The sequence below is a fragment of the Lampetra fluviatilis genome, chromosome 3, assembly GCF_964198595.1.
Source record: "Lampetra fluviatilis chromosome 3, kcLamFluv1.1, whole genome shotgun sequence".
In the NCBI taxonomy this organism is placed as follows: domain Eukaryota; kingdom Metazoa; phylum Chordata; class Hyperoartia; order Petromyzontiformes; family Petromyzontidae; genus Lampetra; species Lampetra fluviatilis.
Window position 1 is genome coordinate 9,258,956 of NC_136277.1, and position 19,062 is coordinate 9,278,017.

At 40.7% G+C, this 19,062-nt stretch overlaps 6 non-coding genes and 1 pseudogene across 7 annotated transcripts in view; 2 read left to right on the forward strand and 5 right to left on the reverse strand.

The window, feature by feature from the left end:
* The window catches only part of LOC144951933 (cytochrome P450 2C20 pseudogene), a 42,472-nt pseudogene extending 34,990 nt beyond the window's left edge, over positions 1 to 7,482 (forward strand). Inside the window, exon 3 of the transcript XR_013640550.1 lies at positions 61 to 7,482. The product of XR_013640550.1 is annotated as a cytochrome P450 2C20 pseudogene, transcript variant X1 (transcript). The remainder of the gene's footprint in view (positions 1 to 60) is intronic.
* A 6,639-nt stretch (positions 7,483 to 14,121) lies between these two features.
* Positions 14,122 to 14,194, reverse strand: TRNAM-CAU (transfer RNA methionine (anticodon CAU)). The gene has a single exon. It is a non-coding gene; the product is annotated as a tRNA-Met (tRNA).
* Positions 14,195 to 14,604: 410 nt separating this feature from the next.
* Positions 14,605 to 14,677, reverse strand: TRNAM-CAU (transfer RNA methionine (anticodon CAU)). The gene has a single exon. It is a non-coding gene; the product is annotated as a tRNA-Met (tRNA).
* An 860-nt stretch (positions 14,678 to 15,537) lies between these two features.
* On the reverse strand, positions 15,538 to 15,610 carry TRNAM-CAU (transfer RNA methionine (anticodon CAU)). Its single transcript has one exon. It is a non-coding gene; the product is annotated as a tRNA-Met (tRNA).
* A 193-nt stretch (positions 15,611 to 15,803) lies between these two features.
* TRNAM-CAU (transfer RNA methionine (anticodon CAU)) lies at positions 15,804 to 15,876 on the reverse strand. The gene has a single exon. It is a non-coding gene; the product is annotated as a tRNA-Met (tRNA).
* Positions 15,877 to 16,291: 415 nt separating this feature from the next.
* On the reverse strand, positions 16,292 to 16,364 carry TRNAM-CAU (transfer RNA methionine (anticodon CAU)). The gene has a single exon. It is a non-coding gene; the product is annotated as a tRNA-Met (tRNA).
* Positions 16,365 to 18,820: 2,456 nt separating this feature from the next.
* On the forward strand, positions 18,821 to 18,893 carry TRNAM-CAU (transfer RNA methionine (anticodon CAU)). Its single transcript has one exon. It is a non-coding gene; the product is annotated as a tRNA-Met (tRNA).
* Positions 18,894 to 19,062: the final 169 nt, after the last annotated feature.

A 19,062-nucleotide genomic window follows, 5' to 3' on the forward strand; every position in this document is an offset into this window, starting at 1 on the left:
TGTTCAGGAAATCATATAATAATACCACTTGGCTTGGCATGTGTGTGAATGTGTGTGCAGAACAAAAATCAAGACAAGTACTCATCTTACTACATCGCACAACCTGCAGTACAGTATGGGCCAACTTCTGGACACAACTGCTGCTGCTCAGGAATGGAGCTCTTTCTTGGGGCACCAGGCACTGATCAGCCTGGCTATATTTTGCATAATTTTCCTGGTTCTTCGGGCTATACTCCAGGAGGTAAAGGCAACTAAACGCCCATTGGGCTTTCCTCCTGGCCCAAAAGTGATACCATTTTTAGGGAATGTGCCTCTGTTTAAGAAACCCGATGTTGCCATAGAGGAAGTTACGAAACAGTATGGAGAGGTGTGCAGCGTAATGATGGGCAAGATTTCCATGGTGTTTGTGAGTGGCTACCAGGCAGTAAACGAGGTCCTAGTGCATCAAGGGCATGCGTTTGCAGACCGGCCAAACATCCCCCTCACCAAAAAAGTCAACGGAGGCCTAGGCATTATTTTTGCTCCATATGGAAAATATTGGATGCAACATCGTAGGTTCACTCTGTCAACATTGCGGAATTTTGGACTTGGTAAGTCATCCATAGAACAAACCATTCAGGCAGAGGTTGGCTTCTTAATTGAGGCATTTAAACAGAAAGGATCGGCATTTGACCCTCACTATAACTTAAACAGTGCTGTGGGAAACATAATTTGTTCCATGGTGAAAGGGAAACGGTATGAATATAGTGATAAGCAGTTCCATGATTTTTTGCACCTCATTGAAAACAATCTTCAGCTCCAATCAGGGCTGCTGGGAACTTTATGCAACTTATTTCCCTTCTTGATGGACTTTCCTGGACCGCAGCAGAGAATATTCACAAACATGGCAAAATCTAAACAGTTTATTCGTGATATAATATCTGAACGCCATGCAACAAGAGATCCCCTCAAGCCAATGTGCCTGATTGACACCTACTTGTCTCAATTGGAGAAAGAGGACAATCCCAACAGCAGCTTCTCAGAACAGAGTCTCATCATGTTGACGTTGGACCTTTTCACTGCTGGCGCAGAGACGACCTCCACCACATTACGCTGGGGCCTTCTCTACATGATGATGCACCCTGAAATACAAGCCCAGTGCCATGATGAGATTGACAAGATTGTGGGATCAGATCGACTACCATGCATGGAGGACAGACACAGTCTGCCCTACCTGGATGCTGTGATCCATGAGATACAGCGCTTCAGTAACATTGTTCCATTCGGGGCTCCGCATGCCACCACCACAGACGTCAAGTTACGCCAGTACTTGATTCCAAAAGGGACGATCATAATAGTGAATATGAAATCGGTTCTGAGTGATGAAAATCATTGGAAAACCCCATACGAATTCAGTCCAGAAAACTTCCTTGATGAGGATGGCAAGTTTGTAAAGTCAGATGCCTTCCTGCCCTTCTCTGCTGGCCCCCGTGTCTGCCTGGGGGAAAACTTAGCAAAGATGGAGCTCTTCCTTTTCTTTGCATCTCTTTTGCAGCATTTTGAGTTTATCTGGCCTGATCTGGTGTCTCCACCAACCCTGGATTATATATTACAGATCACCAAGGCTCCAAAATCTTACAAATTGGGGCTTCATCTCCGCAATTGAACATAGTTTAAAGAGTGCTATAGTGCAGAGGTGTGGACTCGAGTCATGTGACTTGGACTCGAGTCAGACTCGAGTCATGAATTTGATGACTTGCGACTCGACTTGGACTTGCATAACAATGACTTTGTCCCACCTATGAGATGTGGACTCGAGTCATGTGACTTGGACTCGAGTCAGACTCGAGTCATGAATTTGATGACTTGCGACTCGACTTGGACTTGCATAACAATGACTTTGTCCCACCTCTGCTATAGTGTGTGTGCTGGTTTGAGTCTATAATGTCCAAGCACACATGCACGCATTGGAAATAATTAATGTAAAAAAAACCAATATATCACGATTGGTGAAAAAAATGGTATAAATCTGTTGTACAACAATGAGTGAATCAATTTTACTTTTTCTAGTAAATTGTTTAATCATATGTTACGTTAGTTTATAGATAGAGATGATAGTTTTCTACAAACATCTTCCATTACTTCATTCTTTCACAAGTCACCCGGGGCCCGAGTACATAAACGTAGAAATAGATAATGAGACAATGCTCCCCTGTTCATAGTCTATTTATAGGTGGCAGTGAAATTTCTGGTGACAATTACATTGTGACTTTTTTCAAGCATTTTATACATGCAGTAAATGCATTAGAAAACATATATAGACACCATTACAATAGAAACAACTAACGACTCAGCTGTCTTCATAGGCTTGGATAAGGCATTGATACAATTGATCACCACATCCTGTAAACCAAGTTAGTGATTTTGGACTTATTTAAGTAGCAGTAGGTTGGTGTCTAAATTACTTTGATAGTAGAAAACAATGCGTGACATTGGTCAATCCTTCCTCTGGGTTTAAAAAACAAACACATGCCAAACAGCCACTCAATTACAACCACAGAAAACAACCGCTCAAACAACCACGACTATAAACAACTATTACCACTAAAACACATCAACAAATGCACATGACAACCACAAAATAACGCTAAAATAAATCCACAATCAAATGCTCAAACACAAGTATACATTCTAGATTTGAAGCTTTCGTGACTGCAAGGATTCATACTCTTAGTTCTTTCGGTAAAGCCACGTAGGTAAAAAAATAAATAAAAATTAATAAAAATAAAACAATAAAAATCACGACGTTTCGGAGGCAACACAAGTCTCCGTCATCAGGTGGGACCGTCACAGCCAGATTTGCTGCATTTTTTACCTACGTGACTTTACCGAAAGAACTAAGAGTACAAGTATACATGTCATTGTTATTGCCTTATACAAAATGCAACACTGGTGTTTATTCGTATCTTACATACTTGTCACAAACTATTTGGTAATACCGTGTGAGCAATGATGCACAGGCACAAATAAGTAAATAACTCAATATGATACTGGCAAAAACATTTTGGATAGTGGCTAAAAGGTCCCATAGAGAAAAAAAAAATCACATCGTTAATAATTCTGCCTAACCGGAAACATTATAAACGATGTTTTAGGCAATGGGTGTTCTTAATATCAGATATTATAGAGAGGGAAGAGAAATAAAGAGCATAAGAGTTGGAGACTGCACTTTACTTATAATAATTACATTGAGAAATGTATTCCTGATGAACAGTATTTAAATTTGCATATGAAGAGTTACCTTTATAAAAACAATCTCATCAGGCTCCATAGTATAAAGTGGTCTAACTCTTAAGCACACTAAATTACGTCGAACTTTATTTTACAAGCAATCAGTATAAGTTTCCCATTACATGTATCTGGTTTGTTCATGCTGGAACCGCCCTTGTATTCTGATACGCAACAACTGTTATGTTATATTTTTATATTAATTTCTTTACCTCCTTAGATAGTTCGCAAGAGCCCCCGTGCATGGCTAGTTGCCCTCCAGTAACAAATAGTGTCCTCACTTCCACACGTAAGAGGCAATTCTGAAGATCATTGTGGGGTATCACCTTCCTATGTTCTCGTTGACGTGATCCTTATATCCCTTCCACTTCAAACCAAATGTATTTATTATGCCATCGAATGTATCAAACGAGAGCCTAATAACATAAAGAGCATTTTTTTCTCGAATTCGGTAGAAAAACTCAATACAGGCAGTCCCCGACTTACGATGGTCCGACTTACGATATTTCGATCTTACGATGGCGATAGCGATACGACTAAATTGTTAAATATTTTAAATTTCACGCGGCAGGCAAACGCATCAGCGTACGAGGTACGATACTGTATGTTGGGACGCTGCCGGGATGTACGTATGTTAAAAGGTTTGATAGCAGATAGGATTATTTCCTGAAAAAACTTTCTATTAAATTGCAGTTCATATAGGTAGGCTAAGAATTTACCTTGTTTTTTTACTTTACATTTTACTGTGCAATACAGTATTGTAATTAATAAATACATACAGTATATAGTTTATACAGTACGGTACTGTAAATTGCTCTGTTTTGCTAAATTATCACCATTCTTTAAGACTCCTGGGTAGGCTAGGCCATCTTCGACTTACGATATTTTTGACTTACGATGGAGTCGTAACGCATCTCCATCGTAACTCGGGGACTACCTGTATTTCAAAAGTCGCAATAACGGCATGAAGCAGTCCTTAAAGAGCCGCATGCGGCTAAAGAGCCACAGGTTGCCAACCTCTGAACTGGTATATTGCTACAGTCTCATGAGTGCAGTAAGTACTCCATTTTGACTTAAGACTTTCGTGAATGCAGGATTTAATATTCTATTGTTCTTTCGGTAAAGTCACGTAGATAGAAAAAATAACAATAAAATAATATTCACTTAATTTATTTTATTTTATTGTTATTTTTTATACGTGACTTTACTGAATGAACCATAGAATGTGCAGTAAGTACTGTCAGTCTCAAACTGAAGGTTGTTAGTTCAATCCTTAGTTTACTCTTAAAAAGCCAGTATAAATGAACAAGATTAACCCAATGGCAGAATTTGTTTTGATTGCTCCAAAGAAAAGAATACATCACTGTAGGTGTCTTCATTGGGATAATTTATGATAAAGTCATGATTACTATAATGAATAGAGAAACCCAACATGTTTTGCATTAGTTGATTAACAGTGGAAACCAACTTACATTTTGTAGTAGAATATATGTGAGTGTTTGGTAGAAAAAAATAGTTGCAGCATTGATATCGATCGATGTATATTTTCCCAACAAAATGCCATGGAACTGTTATGGAAATAAAACATTTAGTGTAAAGTAGGATTAAATATGAATTGCCCCAATCATATTAGGCATTTTAAAACTTATTGCAATGGTGATGAGGAAAAATCGAAATTAATTTTTCATTGTTATTTGAGAATATATTTGATTAAGGAAACAATACCAGAGACGGGAGTCTAACTTGACGTGATAGCTACTTCACAATGAAAACTCGAGGTTAGCTCAGATCGTGGAATGTGCCGCATATGCTCTCTACTCCGAGTGGCAATTATAGTGACATACTTTGCCCGCATTAGGCACAGAATGCGAGCTAAGAAATACGCAAACTTTATTTCTGAAAAAGGAAGACATTGATTGCTGAGCTGTGGAGGTCCAATTGCATTTTCAGGATCTTTATGGCCTCACAAGAGATTGTTATACGAGTGGGTTGCATTCTGAGCAAGAGACCAGATGGAGTGGAGTGGCCCAAAATGCTAGAAGAAGCCCAGAGGTGGGCCAGAGAGCCAGGGGCCCAGAATGAGCAGAGCATGGCAGATGAGGGTCAGATCCAAGAAGATCCAGAGGAGCCAGGGGCAACCGTGATGTTCACATTAGCTGGGTAGCTTGCGCACCCGTGCTTGTAAGGCTGACCTTGATCGAAGCCGTACATTTCACGAGAGGTATCATGATAAAGCTGTGAAGGAATTGCGGTGAAACAGTGGAGAAGCTCAAAGCTAATTGTCAGGATTCCAGTTTTTAAAGAGTATAGAGACGATACATACTAAAAGTGAGATTAAGGAGACTCAAAGTTAGTGCTGCAGAAGAAATCTGAGGAAACAGAGAAGACATTTGCCTACTGAAATATGAAACACATTTTGAGGTGGATAGAGGTTAACACGAAACCATATTGTGCTAGGTCACAAACTAAAGAAAGTGACTGTAAAACTACAAGTATGTGAATAATTATCACGGTGAAGTCATGTATGTACGTCGGACGTTCAAAGGAGGCCAACATCATCGTTCTACACATCGTCAAGACTCAAGACCCGACCACACCTGGTCAGTCACCAGCTGCATCAACCACCTGGCTGCCATGCCGTCATCCATAAAGCTGCCGTCTTTGCATGTCAGGAGACATTGTGTGCGAACGGCATTTAAACAAAAATGTATTTTACTCATCAATTAACTTCAGTCACCAGTCAGAAGCTTCATACACTTCTGCCGTGTCGCCTCAACTGTGGTGTACGAGGCCATCTGCTACAGACTGTACATTGAAATAAATACGAATTCACAATTATCACACCCTGACATACTTAACCAATCATCAGGAGTTCATTATCACATATTATATTGACATTCAGCGGAACGTAGAAACTAACGAGTTCGTGGCACCAATGATATTCTGAATTTACTATACACCAACAACATTAAGTGTGCTTCATACTGAGAAAGATCGCGGCAGCTGGCAGCAGCAGTCATCTGCTCAATCCCTAATTTCCCTCCTCCATCCCTTTACCTCCCCTACCTGAACCTCCTTGTCTCTTCCCCTGCCGTCTTCTCGTCCACCACCACTATATTTTAGGCATATAATTTCTTCATTATTTTTGTGATGTCCGTGTTTTGGTTTGTTTGGAGGCACCGCTCTCGTACCTGCTGCCTGCTCCTGCGCCAACTGGCGCATCCGTTTGGTAGCCCGGGTTATTCACTGTGGTGCAGCATCGCTCGCGCTGCGCGACTTACCCGTTATCCCGTGCGACCGGTGGGTCGCTCCGTCACCCACATCCGGTGGCTCCTTCGGTGGGCCAAGCAACCACCGGGGGGGGGGCTTTGGCTGCCCGAGGTCATCGGGGCTTTGTGCAGTCCCCGAGATGGAAGGGACCTGCAGCCGGGATCTTTCCGGGGGAGTCTTTCACTGTGTCGGCGTGCGGAGCGTGGTTGGGAGCACTCCGCGATCTTCCTCGTTGCGAGCTTGGCCCGAAATTCTGCTAAATTGCAGGGAAGTGGACGTCGTTGAAGGAGAGACTCGCTCGCGGAGGCCCCCTTCCCTAGCCTGCCCCCCCCCCCCGGCCGACCCCCTTTGTCTTCCCAATGAGATGCCTCAACACTTTTCCACCCCCCAGATTTCCGTTGCTCTCCAGCTACGACCAGGCCTACCCCAATACCCTCCTCATGACTCCTGCCGGTTCTGATGTCACTAAAATTACACCACCACTTTTAATAACCCCATTCTTCATCTCAAACTGCTATCTTACGTACAATTTTTATAATAGCTGTAAAGCACCTTGGAAATGGCGCAATATACATTTCAATAAGATATCTTGAAAGCTGATTGCATTTGTTGAATTATGTGCCTTGTAATAATCATAGCGTGTACTGGGTGATACCTTTATTAACCCGAATTCTGAGTTAAGTCATTGGTTTGTTTTAGTTGTGTAACAGGACCATCCACAACTTTAAAGCTTTGGCTCAAGTGTTCGGATATCAAAATAATTTAGTATTCTGTAATGATCACAATCGCTATGTTTCTATTGTGTTGTAAAAATTATGAAAATGTTAAAATGGTAATTGTGGAATGTTAATGTTTTCAAATGTTGATTAAATGCGTTTTGTTAATGCATAATTATTGCGCGTAAATTAATGATTGATTGGTATGCATCTTCTTATTTAAAAAAATTGTGAATTCAATTAAACGATAGATTTTCGCATTAATGACAAGTTATTATTGGTTTTCACGTTGTTTAGGGGTGTGTGTTATCAATCGTGATAATATCAATGATTCTCGCTTTAATATTTACTGATTATAACTTAATCAATGTGTAATTATGTCAGGTCAGGATACAGTTCTCGCAATTGAGAGATATGATGCATGAGTTAAGAAAGAAGCACTCGACCTTTCTTAATGTAAGTGTAGTGGGTTCAATTCAGGCGCACACTGGAACTTTGGGAGGCAACACTATTTATTCTTAACACAACTCTTAACATGGGGTGGTGACCACCGACCTATCCTCGCTAACACACACCATCACTCGCTAACACTGACGCTCTCATACGACTCGCGTGGCCAAGCCAGGAGGGCTCCTGGTTGGCCACGCTGACTTGAGGCTTGATTCTTCTTCTTCTTCACGAGGTGTCTTCACGAGGCATTTTCATCCCGGACCCGAGCCGCCCCGCACCAGGTGCGGAGCCCGCTTATATCCACCTTGGCGGGCCTGGGCCACGCCCAGGCCACGCCCACCTCGAATCCTCGAGAAGGCTCAGCCCCTGGCCACGCGACCCCCAAGATCCCCCTGGGGTCCCCGGCCCCCACCTTTATCCGGTCACGTGTCCGGCCTGGTTCATACAGAGTGCCATGGCCTGACACAACCCCCGTGGCACTAGCGACAGCCTCCCGGCTCCCCGACCCGGCCGTCATTCCAATATACCCGACGTAGTGACGTCATGTGCGTACAGGCTCCCAGTAGTGACACTACAAGTCACTACATAAGCAACTTTAATATTAACTTACATTGACAGCTGAAACTACTTATCAGAATAGAACTACAGTACCCATGCAAATATACGTACTCGTAGATCTGTACTAAATGATTATAAAAGCATCAACGATTGTATGATAAGATTATGCGATTTAAAAGAAAAGAACCAGGCTCACGATTCAAAACACAGTGTTTATGCGAGCATACGTGTTCATAAAATGTTTACCAAATAGTTTGAAAATCATCAACTATCGAATTTCAAGATTATGCAAGTAAAATAAATCTCATTAATATTTCAAAAAACAATATTCATATAGAAATCCGTGAAGTGGAGTGGATGTGTGTCAGGGTGGCAATCATGAGCAAGGTTAACCCGTTATGATGTGTAGTGTGGTGTGAGTTGGTTCACGTGTGTTTTTCGTATGAGGTGGCGTCACCAACGGTAAGCAGTATGCTCATATGATGGGTGCATGTGATAGCGGGTGTTCATCTTTTGTTTTCACTGTACCCGAAAATACTTCCAGTCCCACAAGGGAGTGTTGATCGGTAGGCTTGGTCCACTGCGAGAGTGTGCTGCGACCACGCTGCTTGCTGTCTATACTCAGGGGCAAGGTAAGGTAAAAACCAGGGGCGGTTTCTTCATTAGGGCGATTGGGCGACGCACCACCAATGTCATTCAACCACAGAGTCACGCTAGCCGTCACTGTCAGCCTCTGGATATAGTCCAATCAGCGTCATGTCACGTTCTGTGGAGTACCGCCTCTTTTTGGGCGATTTCACTCCGGCTGAGAATCGCCCCGAGTGTTCCCATAGACTTACATTCAAAGATGTTTTTTTTCGAACGGGGGCGCTGCAATGCATTCTCTATGGCTTCCGGGAGGGCATGCACTAACGTGCTTACGTCATCATACGTGCTAACGTCATCATACGTAAGCACGTTTCATCCAACAATATAATTTATCGCCACCTAGTGGAATCTTTAATAAAAAAACTTGAGTGGTTTGTTTTAATAGTGAGTATATAAACAAACAAGATGTATTGTAAGAGTCACTTTATTTTTCATTAATATTAAAGAAGTGAAGTTGCCTTTACATGCTTAAGCTGTTAATTTATTAATTGCATGGGTGGACCTTATCCTTATCAATCATCCAGACATTTGCCCCCCCCCTGAGAGATTTTGCAGGAGCCGCCACTGGTAAAAACAATGAGCCTACCTTTACCCTACCTTTTACCTTACCACAATACAATCACTCTACCCTACCTTTTACCCTTTAGCAGGTAAGGTATAAGGTAAAAAGCAACGAGCCTACCTTTACCCTACCTTTTACCTTTACCCCGTACAAATTACCCGATTACAGGGTAATTACTGGGGTACTACACATGAAAAAGGTTTATAATGGTAAATGCTAGGTAGAGCACTTTATACATATAGAATACTCTCGATTCCAATTTTACACGCTTTCTTTGATCTCACTCTGTCTTATTCGTTGGTTCTTTTCGGTTAAGTCACGTCTAAAAATAAAATAATAAATTAAAATAAAATAACATTACGACGTTTCGATTGCAACACAAGCAATCATCATCAGGCATAAAAGAAATAGCAACTAAAATCTAACTAGAAAACTATAGACAGACATACAAGCAGACAGACATCACAACGGCACAGAGAGAGAGGAGTAAGCTGACAACGCGGCACGGGCACGCAAGCCTGAAAATTAGGAGACAGGCACACGAAAATTAAATAACCTAGTAAAATATCGAAATGTGATGTAATACAACACAGAGAGTCGGTTAACACACAATTAACGCATAGCCTGGTTGATTACGTGTTTCAAAATTTGCTAAGTTAGAATTTTAAGTGTGAAAATTCCAAGGAGAGGACACAGGCAGAGAGAACAAATAGCCAGAAAGAAAAAAGGATAAGCTTAAAACTTCCCCGTAGAAGTGGTTCAAGGGACCGTCACAGAAACGACTCCTCTCTTTGTGCCGATTTGTGTCCTCTCTCTGTTTGCCGTTGTGATGTCTGTCTGCTTGTATGTCTGTCTACAGTTTTCTAGTTAGATTTTTGTTGCTCACACTTAAAATTCTAACTTAGCAAATTTTGAAACACGTAATCAACCAGGCTATGCGTTAATTGTGTGTTAACCGACTCTCTGTGTTGTATTACATCACATTTCGATATTTTACTAGGTTATTTAATTTTCGTGTGCCTGTCTCCTAATTTTCAGGCTTGCGTGCCCGTGCCGCGTTGTCAGCTTACTCCTCTCTCTGTGTGCCGTTGTGATGTCTGTCTGCTTGTATGTCTGTCTATAGTTTTCTAGGTAGATTTTTGTTGCTATTTATTTTATGCCTGATGATGATTGCTTGTGTTGCAATCGAAACGTCGTAATATGTTATTTTATTTTAATTTATTATTTTATTTTTAGACGTGACTTAACCGAAAAGAACCAAAGAATAATTCCTGCAGTCACGAAAGCACCTAAATTAAGATCTCACTCTGTCTGTTGTTGTTGTCGTTGTTGTATCCTTAAATTGTGTAACTCAATTTTAACCCACTTCCCAATGTGGTATCGACTGCAAACTTGGTATACTTATGTCATACTGATGATAACACTATATTCTACCATAAAAATATGTTTGTAAACATTATTTTTCATATGTTATGTTTCGGCTTGGGTCTAATTGTCCACGGTCAACTGACGTTGGCTGTAAATGGCCACGGTCCCTTATGTTAATGCAAGCTGCGGGGCCACGGACTGCGCCACGGAGCTTTTAGCGGTAAACAAGGTACCGTATTTACCGGGTAATACTTCGCGCTACCTTTACCCTACCGGGTAATTCTTCCGAGCGACCTTTACCCTACCCTTTACCTTACCCCTTGGCATGTCGACACCTTTACCCTTTACCTTTTACCCGGTAAAAAGGGTAAATTACCTTACCTTGCCGAGGCCTACTTGGTCCACAGCTGAAGTGCGCTCGCAGCTCTCGAGTCCGCATGCTGCCAGTCAGCCGTTAGCTGCTGCGCCATACGCTCGTAGGTTTTATGCACTCCAGGCTCGATCTGCATCTGGAGTACACTGCTGCCCTCGAACCAGCACATGCACGTCAGTCGTCAGCTCTGCCATGTGTTTGCAGGTTGTTTGTATGCCAGGCTCGATCTGTAGCTGGAGCATGCTGCGGCCACGCTGGCCCAGCACGCTTCGATTCTATTATCAGCCTTAGGAGTGGCTTGGTTCGCGAGCACCCTTGGTTGCTCCCTCCAGGAGGTCTCACGCTAAACAGCAGCCTGCACGTGACAATGCTTACACACTCCCAGCCTCTTCATATGGCATGCAATGTCAGTCAGTGGTTAGCTCAACCACCAACAGAATTTCCCAGCCTGTAGCTTGGGCAATATTTCTGTCGACGCACTCAATACTGGCGTGTACCTCAAATCTCAACATGGGGAAGTTGCTTTGTGCCACCACGGGCGTTTTGCCAACAATTCCCTTCCACCTCTCAGCTTCCAACAGTACTATATCGATAACTCGTTCACACCACAATAGCGCGACGAAGAGCTGCATAAGACACCTTGCCACGAATGGGCGCTTATCCGAAATTTTCCTCAACCACGTAACTTTATCGTAACACTACATTTCGAAGTCCTCGACTCTGCAAGACTTAACACATAAAGAGAAATACAAAAGCAAAACTTTCAGGGATACTTAAGAGTCTTCCTTAGTAAGAACTCAACTTTCTAGCTAGAAATGAGAGCTAATTCCCAGAGTGCCTCTGCAAGACTGATTTGTATGATTTTGTATGCTGATATATATGAATTTATAACTTATTTAATTTATTAAGACACACTAAAGCCTGAAGCTCCTTCCACCTTTGCACATGTGGTACATTCATCGGATCCGCATTAGTACATCCCTGGTTTTGGCTCCATAAACATCCTGGCACCTGATGTCTTAACCCCTATTATACTCCCTTTGGAGGTCATCCCAAGACATGTGTGAAAACAGACTCACTTAATTGCCCTTGTGATGTCTGTCGACTCATAAGAGTTAGCCAACTCATAAAAGTTAGCCAACATGTGTGTGTGTCACACATGTGTGTGTGTCACATCTATGTGTCTGTTTAATTGTGAAACGGCCTTCCTTTCTTCCCCTGGGTATCCATGTCTGTGTTTGTCCCCTTTCCTATTGAGCCTGATTTGTTGAGTTTTATTCCCATTTACAATGAATAGAGTGGCAGTTATCTGAACTGGTCCTGGTGCAGCATATAAAGATCACCACTAGGAAGACAAAGGCGGTCAGACACAGCTCTAGTTATACCCCTTGAATACATAATATTTTTGGCATCATTAGTATTATATATATATTGTTGTAAATGATCCTGAGGTTCAATATTTCAATGCTTCCATAATTCATTATCAAGTTTCATATGCTTAACCCAGACCTCATGGCAATTATGTATGGATAAGTGGATGTTAATGAAACATGCAACTAATCATATTCAAAACCTCCTTACTCGGTGCTATATTATGTGACGATATATATTATATCATTGGATTAACATATAGTACCCCGAAGTTTAAGATTATTCATATTCGTTCATTTTGAACGTTAAAAGTTTCCAGACATTATGGTTTGTTAATCCAGAAAATCGTTGAAACGGCAAATTACATTATTGTCTCTTTGCTCTGTATTTGTGCTCAGGTGGGCAGCGGGTTTATGGTGTTTTGCCATGGGTCCTCCCTTTCGCATCGTGTTCTGCTCTGTTCATTGGAGATGGCTGATGCCAGACCCGACCCGTGAATATCTCTCAGAAAATATTCTGGTTCACTCCTTGCCCAAGCAATGGTTACCTCATCTGCCATTAACCTGTTCTCAAACTTCTAATTTGAATGGCAATTAGTATGCCCCTCATGGTTCTCCTCAACTCTCAGAATACAATTAATACACATATGTCTACAAGGAGCTATGACATTCAAAACAGACAATATCAAACTACAGATGATATAGTGACATAGAATGGGTCACTCGGGCGCGTAGCACTGTTTACTGGTAGAGAGCGGGATCGTGGGTGTAGTAGCCCAGGTCTACCAGCAGGGCAGGTGAAGTGTGCCATTCGAGCGCGTAGTGCCAGTTGCTGGCAGAAAAGGATAATTATTTGATTAAACGTATGTTATGCACAGAAAGCGGATAAATTCCTAACGCATCATTTGAATTTGGAATGATCGAAATGTTAATTTTATGCTAAAAATAAGCTAGCTTTGCGAAATGTGAGGATCGAACTCACGACCTTCAGATTATGAGACTGACGTGCTACCTACTGCACTAATGAGGCTGATATTTTATAATTTTTATTCAAATTGGAGTATCTCAAATATTGGGATATCAATTGGAAGGTATAAAGAGGCACAACAATAATAGGATAAGTAATTGATGAAACGTATGTTATGCAAAAAAGCGGATAAATTCTACACTCATCATTTAAATTAGGAAATATTATCTAAATGTTAATTGTATGCCAAAAATAAGCTACCTTTGACCCCATGTGAGTATCGAACTTCACGACATTCAGATCATGAGATTGACGCGCCAAACTGTGCTCATGACGCTGAAACTATGGCACTACCGACTACTCTAATGAGGCTGATGTTTGATCAGTTTTGTTCTAATTTCGATATCTCAAATATTGGGATTCAATTGGAAGGTATAAAGAGGCACAACAATAAGAGGATAGGTAGTTGATGACACGTATTTTATGCACAAAAAGCGGATCAATTCCTTACGCATAATTTGAAGTTGGAATTAATATCTAAATGTACATTTTATGCCAAGAAAAAAATAATTTGCCCCATGTGAGGATCGAACTCACGACCTTCAGATTATGAGACTGACGCGCTACCTACTGCGCTAATGAGGCTGATTTTTATTGGTTTTGTTCAAATTGGAATATCTCAAATATTGACATTCAATTGGAAGGTATAAAGAGGCGCAACAAACACGTTCCTTCGGAGTGGGCTGGTAGGAACTTGGTTGGACAGCGCATTCATGCGATCCGAGTCACGCGGCACAAGCTGCGTGGGGCTGTGCGTCACGTGGTGCTGAGCCAGCCCGAAGCACTCTATGAATTACAAATCGAGGGCGTAGCTGTGCACAACAGACAGACAAATAATCCCTGGTGGGCAGTGTGGAACTGTTGTTCCTACCTGTATAAGAGGATAAGTATTTGATTAAACGTATGTTATGCACAAAAAGCGGATCAATTCCACACGCATCATTTGAATTTGGAATGATCGAAATGTTAATTTTATGCCAAAAAGAAGCTAATTTTGCCCCATGTGAGGATCGAACTCACGACCTTCAGATTATGAGACTGATGCGCTACCTACTGCGCTAATGAGGCTGATATTTTATAATTTTTTATTCTAATTGGAGTGTCTCAAATATTGGTAATCATTTGGAAGTTATAAAGAGGCACAACAATAAGAGGATAAGTTATTGATAAAACGTATGTTATGCACAAAAAGCGGATCAATTCCACACGCATCATTTGAATTAGGAATTATTATCTAAATGGTAATTAAATGCCAAGAATAAGCAAACTTTGACGCTATATGAGGATCGAACTTCACGACATTCAGATTATGAGACTGACGCGCTACCGACTGCGCTAATGAGGCTGATATCTTATTAGCTTTATTCTGATTGGAACATCTTAAATATGGGCATTCAATTGGAAGGTATACAGAGGAACAACAATAAGAGGATAGTATTTTATGAAACGTATGTAATGCACAAAAAGCGGATCAATTCCACACGCATAATTTGAAGTTGGTATTATATAAATATATTTTATGTCAAGAAAAAAATACTTTGATAGTTTTTATTTTTTTACTCTTTCATCTGGCAACAAAACTGACACCTTTTTTACAAGGAGTCATGTTTGCATTGACCACAATACCTGTGGTCAGAATGCAAACAAAATACATCTGCCTCATGTGAGGATCGAACTAACAACCTTCCGATTATTAAGCAAAGACAATACCTACTGCTCTAATGAGACTGATGTTAGATCAGTTTTATTCTAATTAGGATATCTCAAATATTGGGATTCAATTTGAAGGTATAAAGAGGCACAACAATAAGAGGATAGGTAGTTGATGACACGTATTTTATGCATAAATAGCGGATCAATTCTTAACAAATAGTTTCAAGTTGGAATTCATATCTAAATGTACATTTTATGCCAATAAAACAATACTTTGCCACATGTGAGGATCGAACTCATGACCTTCAGATTATGAGACTGACGCGCTACCTACTGCACTAATGAGGCTGATATTTTATTATTTTTATTCTAATTGGAGTATCTCAAATATTGGGAATCAATTGGAAGTTACAAAGAGGCACAACAATAACAGGATAAGTAATTGATGAAACGTACACAAAAAGCGGATAAATTCCACACACATCATTTGAAGTTGGAATTAATATCTAAATGTACATTTTATGCCAAGAAAACAATAATTTGCCCCATGTGAGGATCGAACTCACGACCCTCTGATTATGAAACTGACGCACTACCTACTGCGCTAAAGAGGCTGATTATTTCTAGCTTTGTTCTAATTGGAATGTCTCATATATTGGCATTCAATTGGAAGGTACAAAGCCACAACAAACACGTTCCTTCAGAGTGGGCTGGTCGGAACTTGGTTGGACAGCGCATTCGTGCGATCCGTGTCACGCGGCGCAAGCTGCGTAGAGCGGCGCGTCACGTGGTGCTGAACCCGCCCGAAGTACTCTATAAATTACAAATCGAGGGCGTGGCTATGCACAACAACACAGACAGAAAAATATTCCCTGGTGGGCAGTGTGGAACTGTTGTTCCTACCTGTATAAAACGAAAAGTATTTGATGAAACGTATGCTATGCACAAAAAGCGGATCAATTCCTAACGCATCAATTGAATTTGGTATTAATAACTAAATGTACATTTTATGCCAAGAAAACAATACTTTGCCCCATGTGAGGATCAAACTCACGACCTTCAGATTATGAGACTGACGCGCTACCTACTGCTCTAATGAGGCTGATATTTTATTATTTTTATTCAAATTGGAATATCTCAAATATTGGGATATCAATTGGAAGGTATAAAGAGGCACAACAATAAGAGGATAAGTAATTGATGAAACGTATGTTATGCAAAAAAGCGGATCAATTCCACACTCATCATTTTAATTAGGAAATATTATCTAAATGTTAATTGCATGCCAAAAATAAGCTACCTTTGACCCATATTCTTAGGTTTTTTCGGTAAAGTCACGTTGGTAAAACATTAAAATTAATAAAAGTAAAATAAAATAAAAATCACGACGTTTCGGAGGCAACACAAGCTTCCGTCTTCAGGTGGAACCGTCACAGCCACGACAGCTGTATCAAGTAAATGAGAGCCTCACCTTACCATATGAATAATAAAAAGTGTGCTGTTCTTGGCCCTTCCCCCCTCTCCAACCATTATATAAACGGAGTGGTAGCTCCTGCAATCTCTCATTTACTTGATACAGCTGTCGTGGCTGTGACGGTTCCACCTGAAGACGGAAGCTTGTGTTGCCTCCGAAACGTCGTGATTTTTATTTTATTTTACTTTTATTAATTTTAATGTTTTACCTACGTGACTTTCCGAAAAAACCTAAGAATATGGGTCAAAGGTAGCTTATTTTTGGCATACAATTAACATTTAGATAATATTTCCTAATTAAAATGATGAGTGTGGAATTGATCCGCTTTTTTGCATAACATACGTTTCATCAAATACTTTTCGTTTTATACAGGTCGGAACAACAGTTCCACACTGCCCACCAGGGAATATTTGTCTGTCTGTGTTGTCGTGCATAGCCACGCCCTCGATTTGTAATTTATAGAGTGCTTCGGGCGGGCTCAGCACCACGTGACGCGCCGCCCAACGCAGCTTGCGCCGCGTGACACGGATCGCACGAATGCGCTGTCCAACCAATGTCCGACCAGTCAACTCCGAAGGAACGTGTTTGTTGTGCCTCTTTATACCGTCCAATTGAATGCCAATATTTGAGATATTCCAATTAGAACAAAACTTATAAAATATCAGCCTCATTAGCACAGTAGGTAGAGCGTCAGTCTCATAATCTGAAGGTCGTGAGTTCGACCTCACATGGTCCAAAGTTAGCTTATTTTTGGCATAAAATTAACATCTCGATCATTCCAAATTCAGATGATGCGTTAGGAATTGATCCGCTTTTTGTGCATAACATACGTTTAATCAATTACTTATCCTCTTATTGTTGTGCCTCTAAATACCTTCCAATTGAATCCCAATATTTGAGATATTCCAATTAAAACAAAACTAATAAAAATCAGCCTCATTAGTGCAGTAGGTAGCGCGTCAGTCTCATAATCTGAAGGTCGGGAGTTCGATCCTCAAATGGGGCAAAGTTTGCCTATTTTTGGCATAAAATTTACATTTCGATCATTCCAAATTCAAATGATGCGTTAGGAATTGATCCGCTTTTTGTGCAAAACTTACGTTTCATCAATGACTTATCTTCTTATTGTTGTGCCTCTTTATACCTTCCAATTAAATCCCAATATTTGAGATATTCCATTTAGGACAAAACTTCACTAACATCTGCCGCATTAGTGCAGTAGGTAGCGCGTCTGTCTCATAATCTGAAGGTCGTGAGTTCGATCCTCAGTTGGGGCATGGTGTTATTTTCTTTGTATGAAATGTACATTTAGATATTAATTCCAACTTCAAATGATGCGTTAGGAATTGATCCGCTTTTTATGCATAAAATACGTGTCATTAACTACATATCCTCTTTTTGTTGTGCTTCTTTATACCTTCCATTTGAATCCCAATAGTTGAGATATCCCAATTAGAATAAAATTGATCTAACATCAGCCTCATTAGAGCAGTACGTCGTGCCTTAGCTTCATCATCGGAAGGGTCGTTAGTTCGATCCTCACATGAGGCAAATGTATTTTGTTTCCATTCCAACCGCAGGTATTGTGGTCAATGCAAACCCATTACTCCTTGTAAAAAAGGTGCAGTGTTGTTGCCAGATGAAAGGGTAAAAAATATATATATTATCAAACTTATTTTATTCTTGGCACAACATATACATTTATATAATACCGACTTCAAATTATACGTGTAGAATTGATCCGCTTTATATGCAAAACATACGTTTCATCAAATACTTATTCTCTTATATAGGTAGGAACAACAGTTCCAAACTGCCCACCAGGGATTATTTGTCTGTCTGTCTGTCGTGCACAGCTACGCCCTCGATTTGTAATTCATAGAGTGCTTCGGGCGGGCTCAGCACCACGTGACACACAGTACCACGCAGCTTGCGCAGCGTGACACGGATCGCATGAATGCGCTGTCCAACCAAGTTCCTACCAGCCCACTCCGAAGGAATGTGTTTGTTGTGCCTCTTTATACCTTCCAATAGAATCCCAATATTTTAGATATTCCAATTAGAACAAAACTTATAAAATGCCAGCCTCATTAGCGCAGTAGGTAGCGCATCAGTCTCATAATCTGAAGGTCGTGAGTTCGATCCTCACATGGGGCAAAGTATTTTTTTCTTGGCATAAAATGTACATTTAGATATTAATTCCGACTTCAAATTATGCGTTTGGAATTGAACCGCTTTTTGTGCATAAAATACGTGTCATCAACTACCTATCCTCTTATTGTTGTGCCTCTTTATACCTTCCAATTGAATCCCAATATTTGAGATA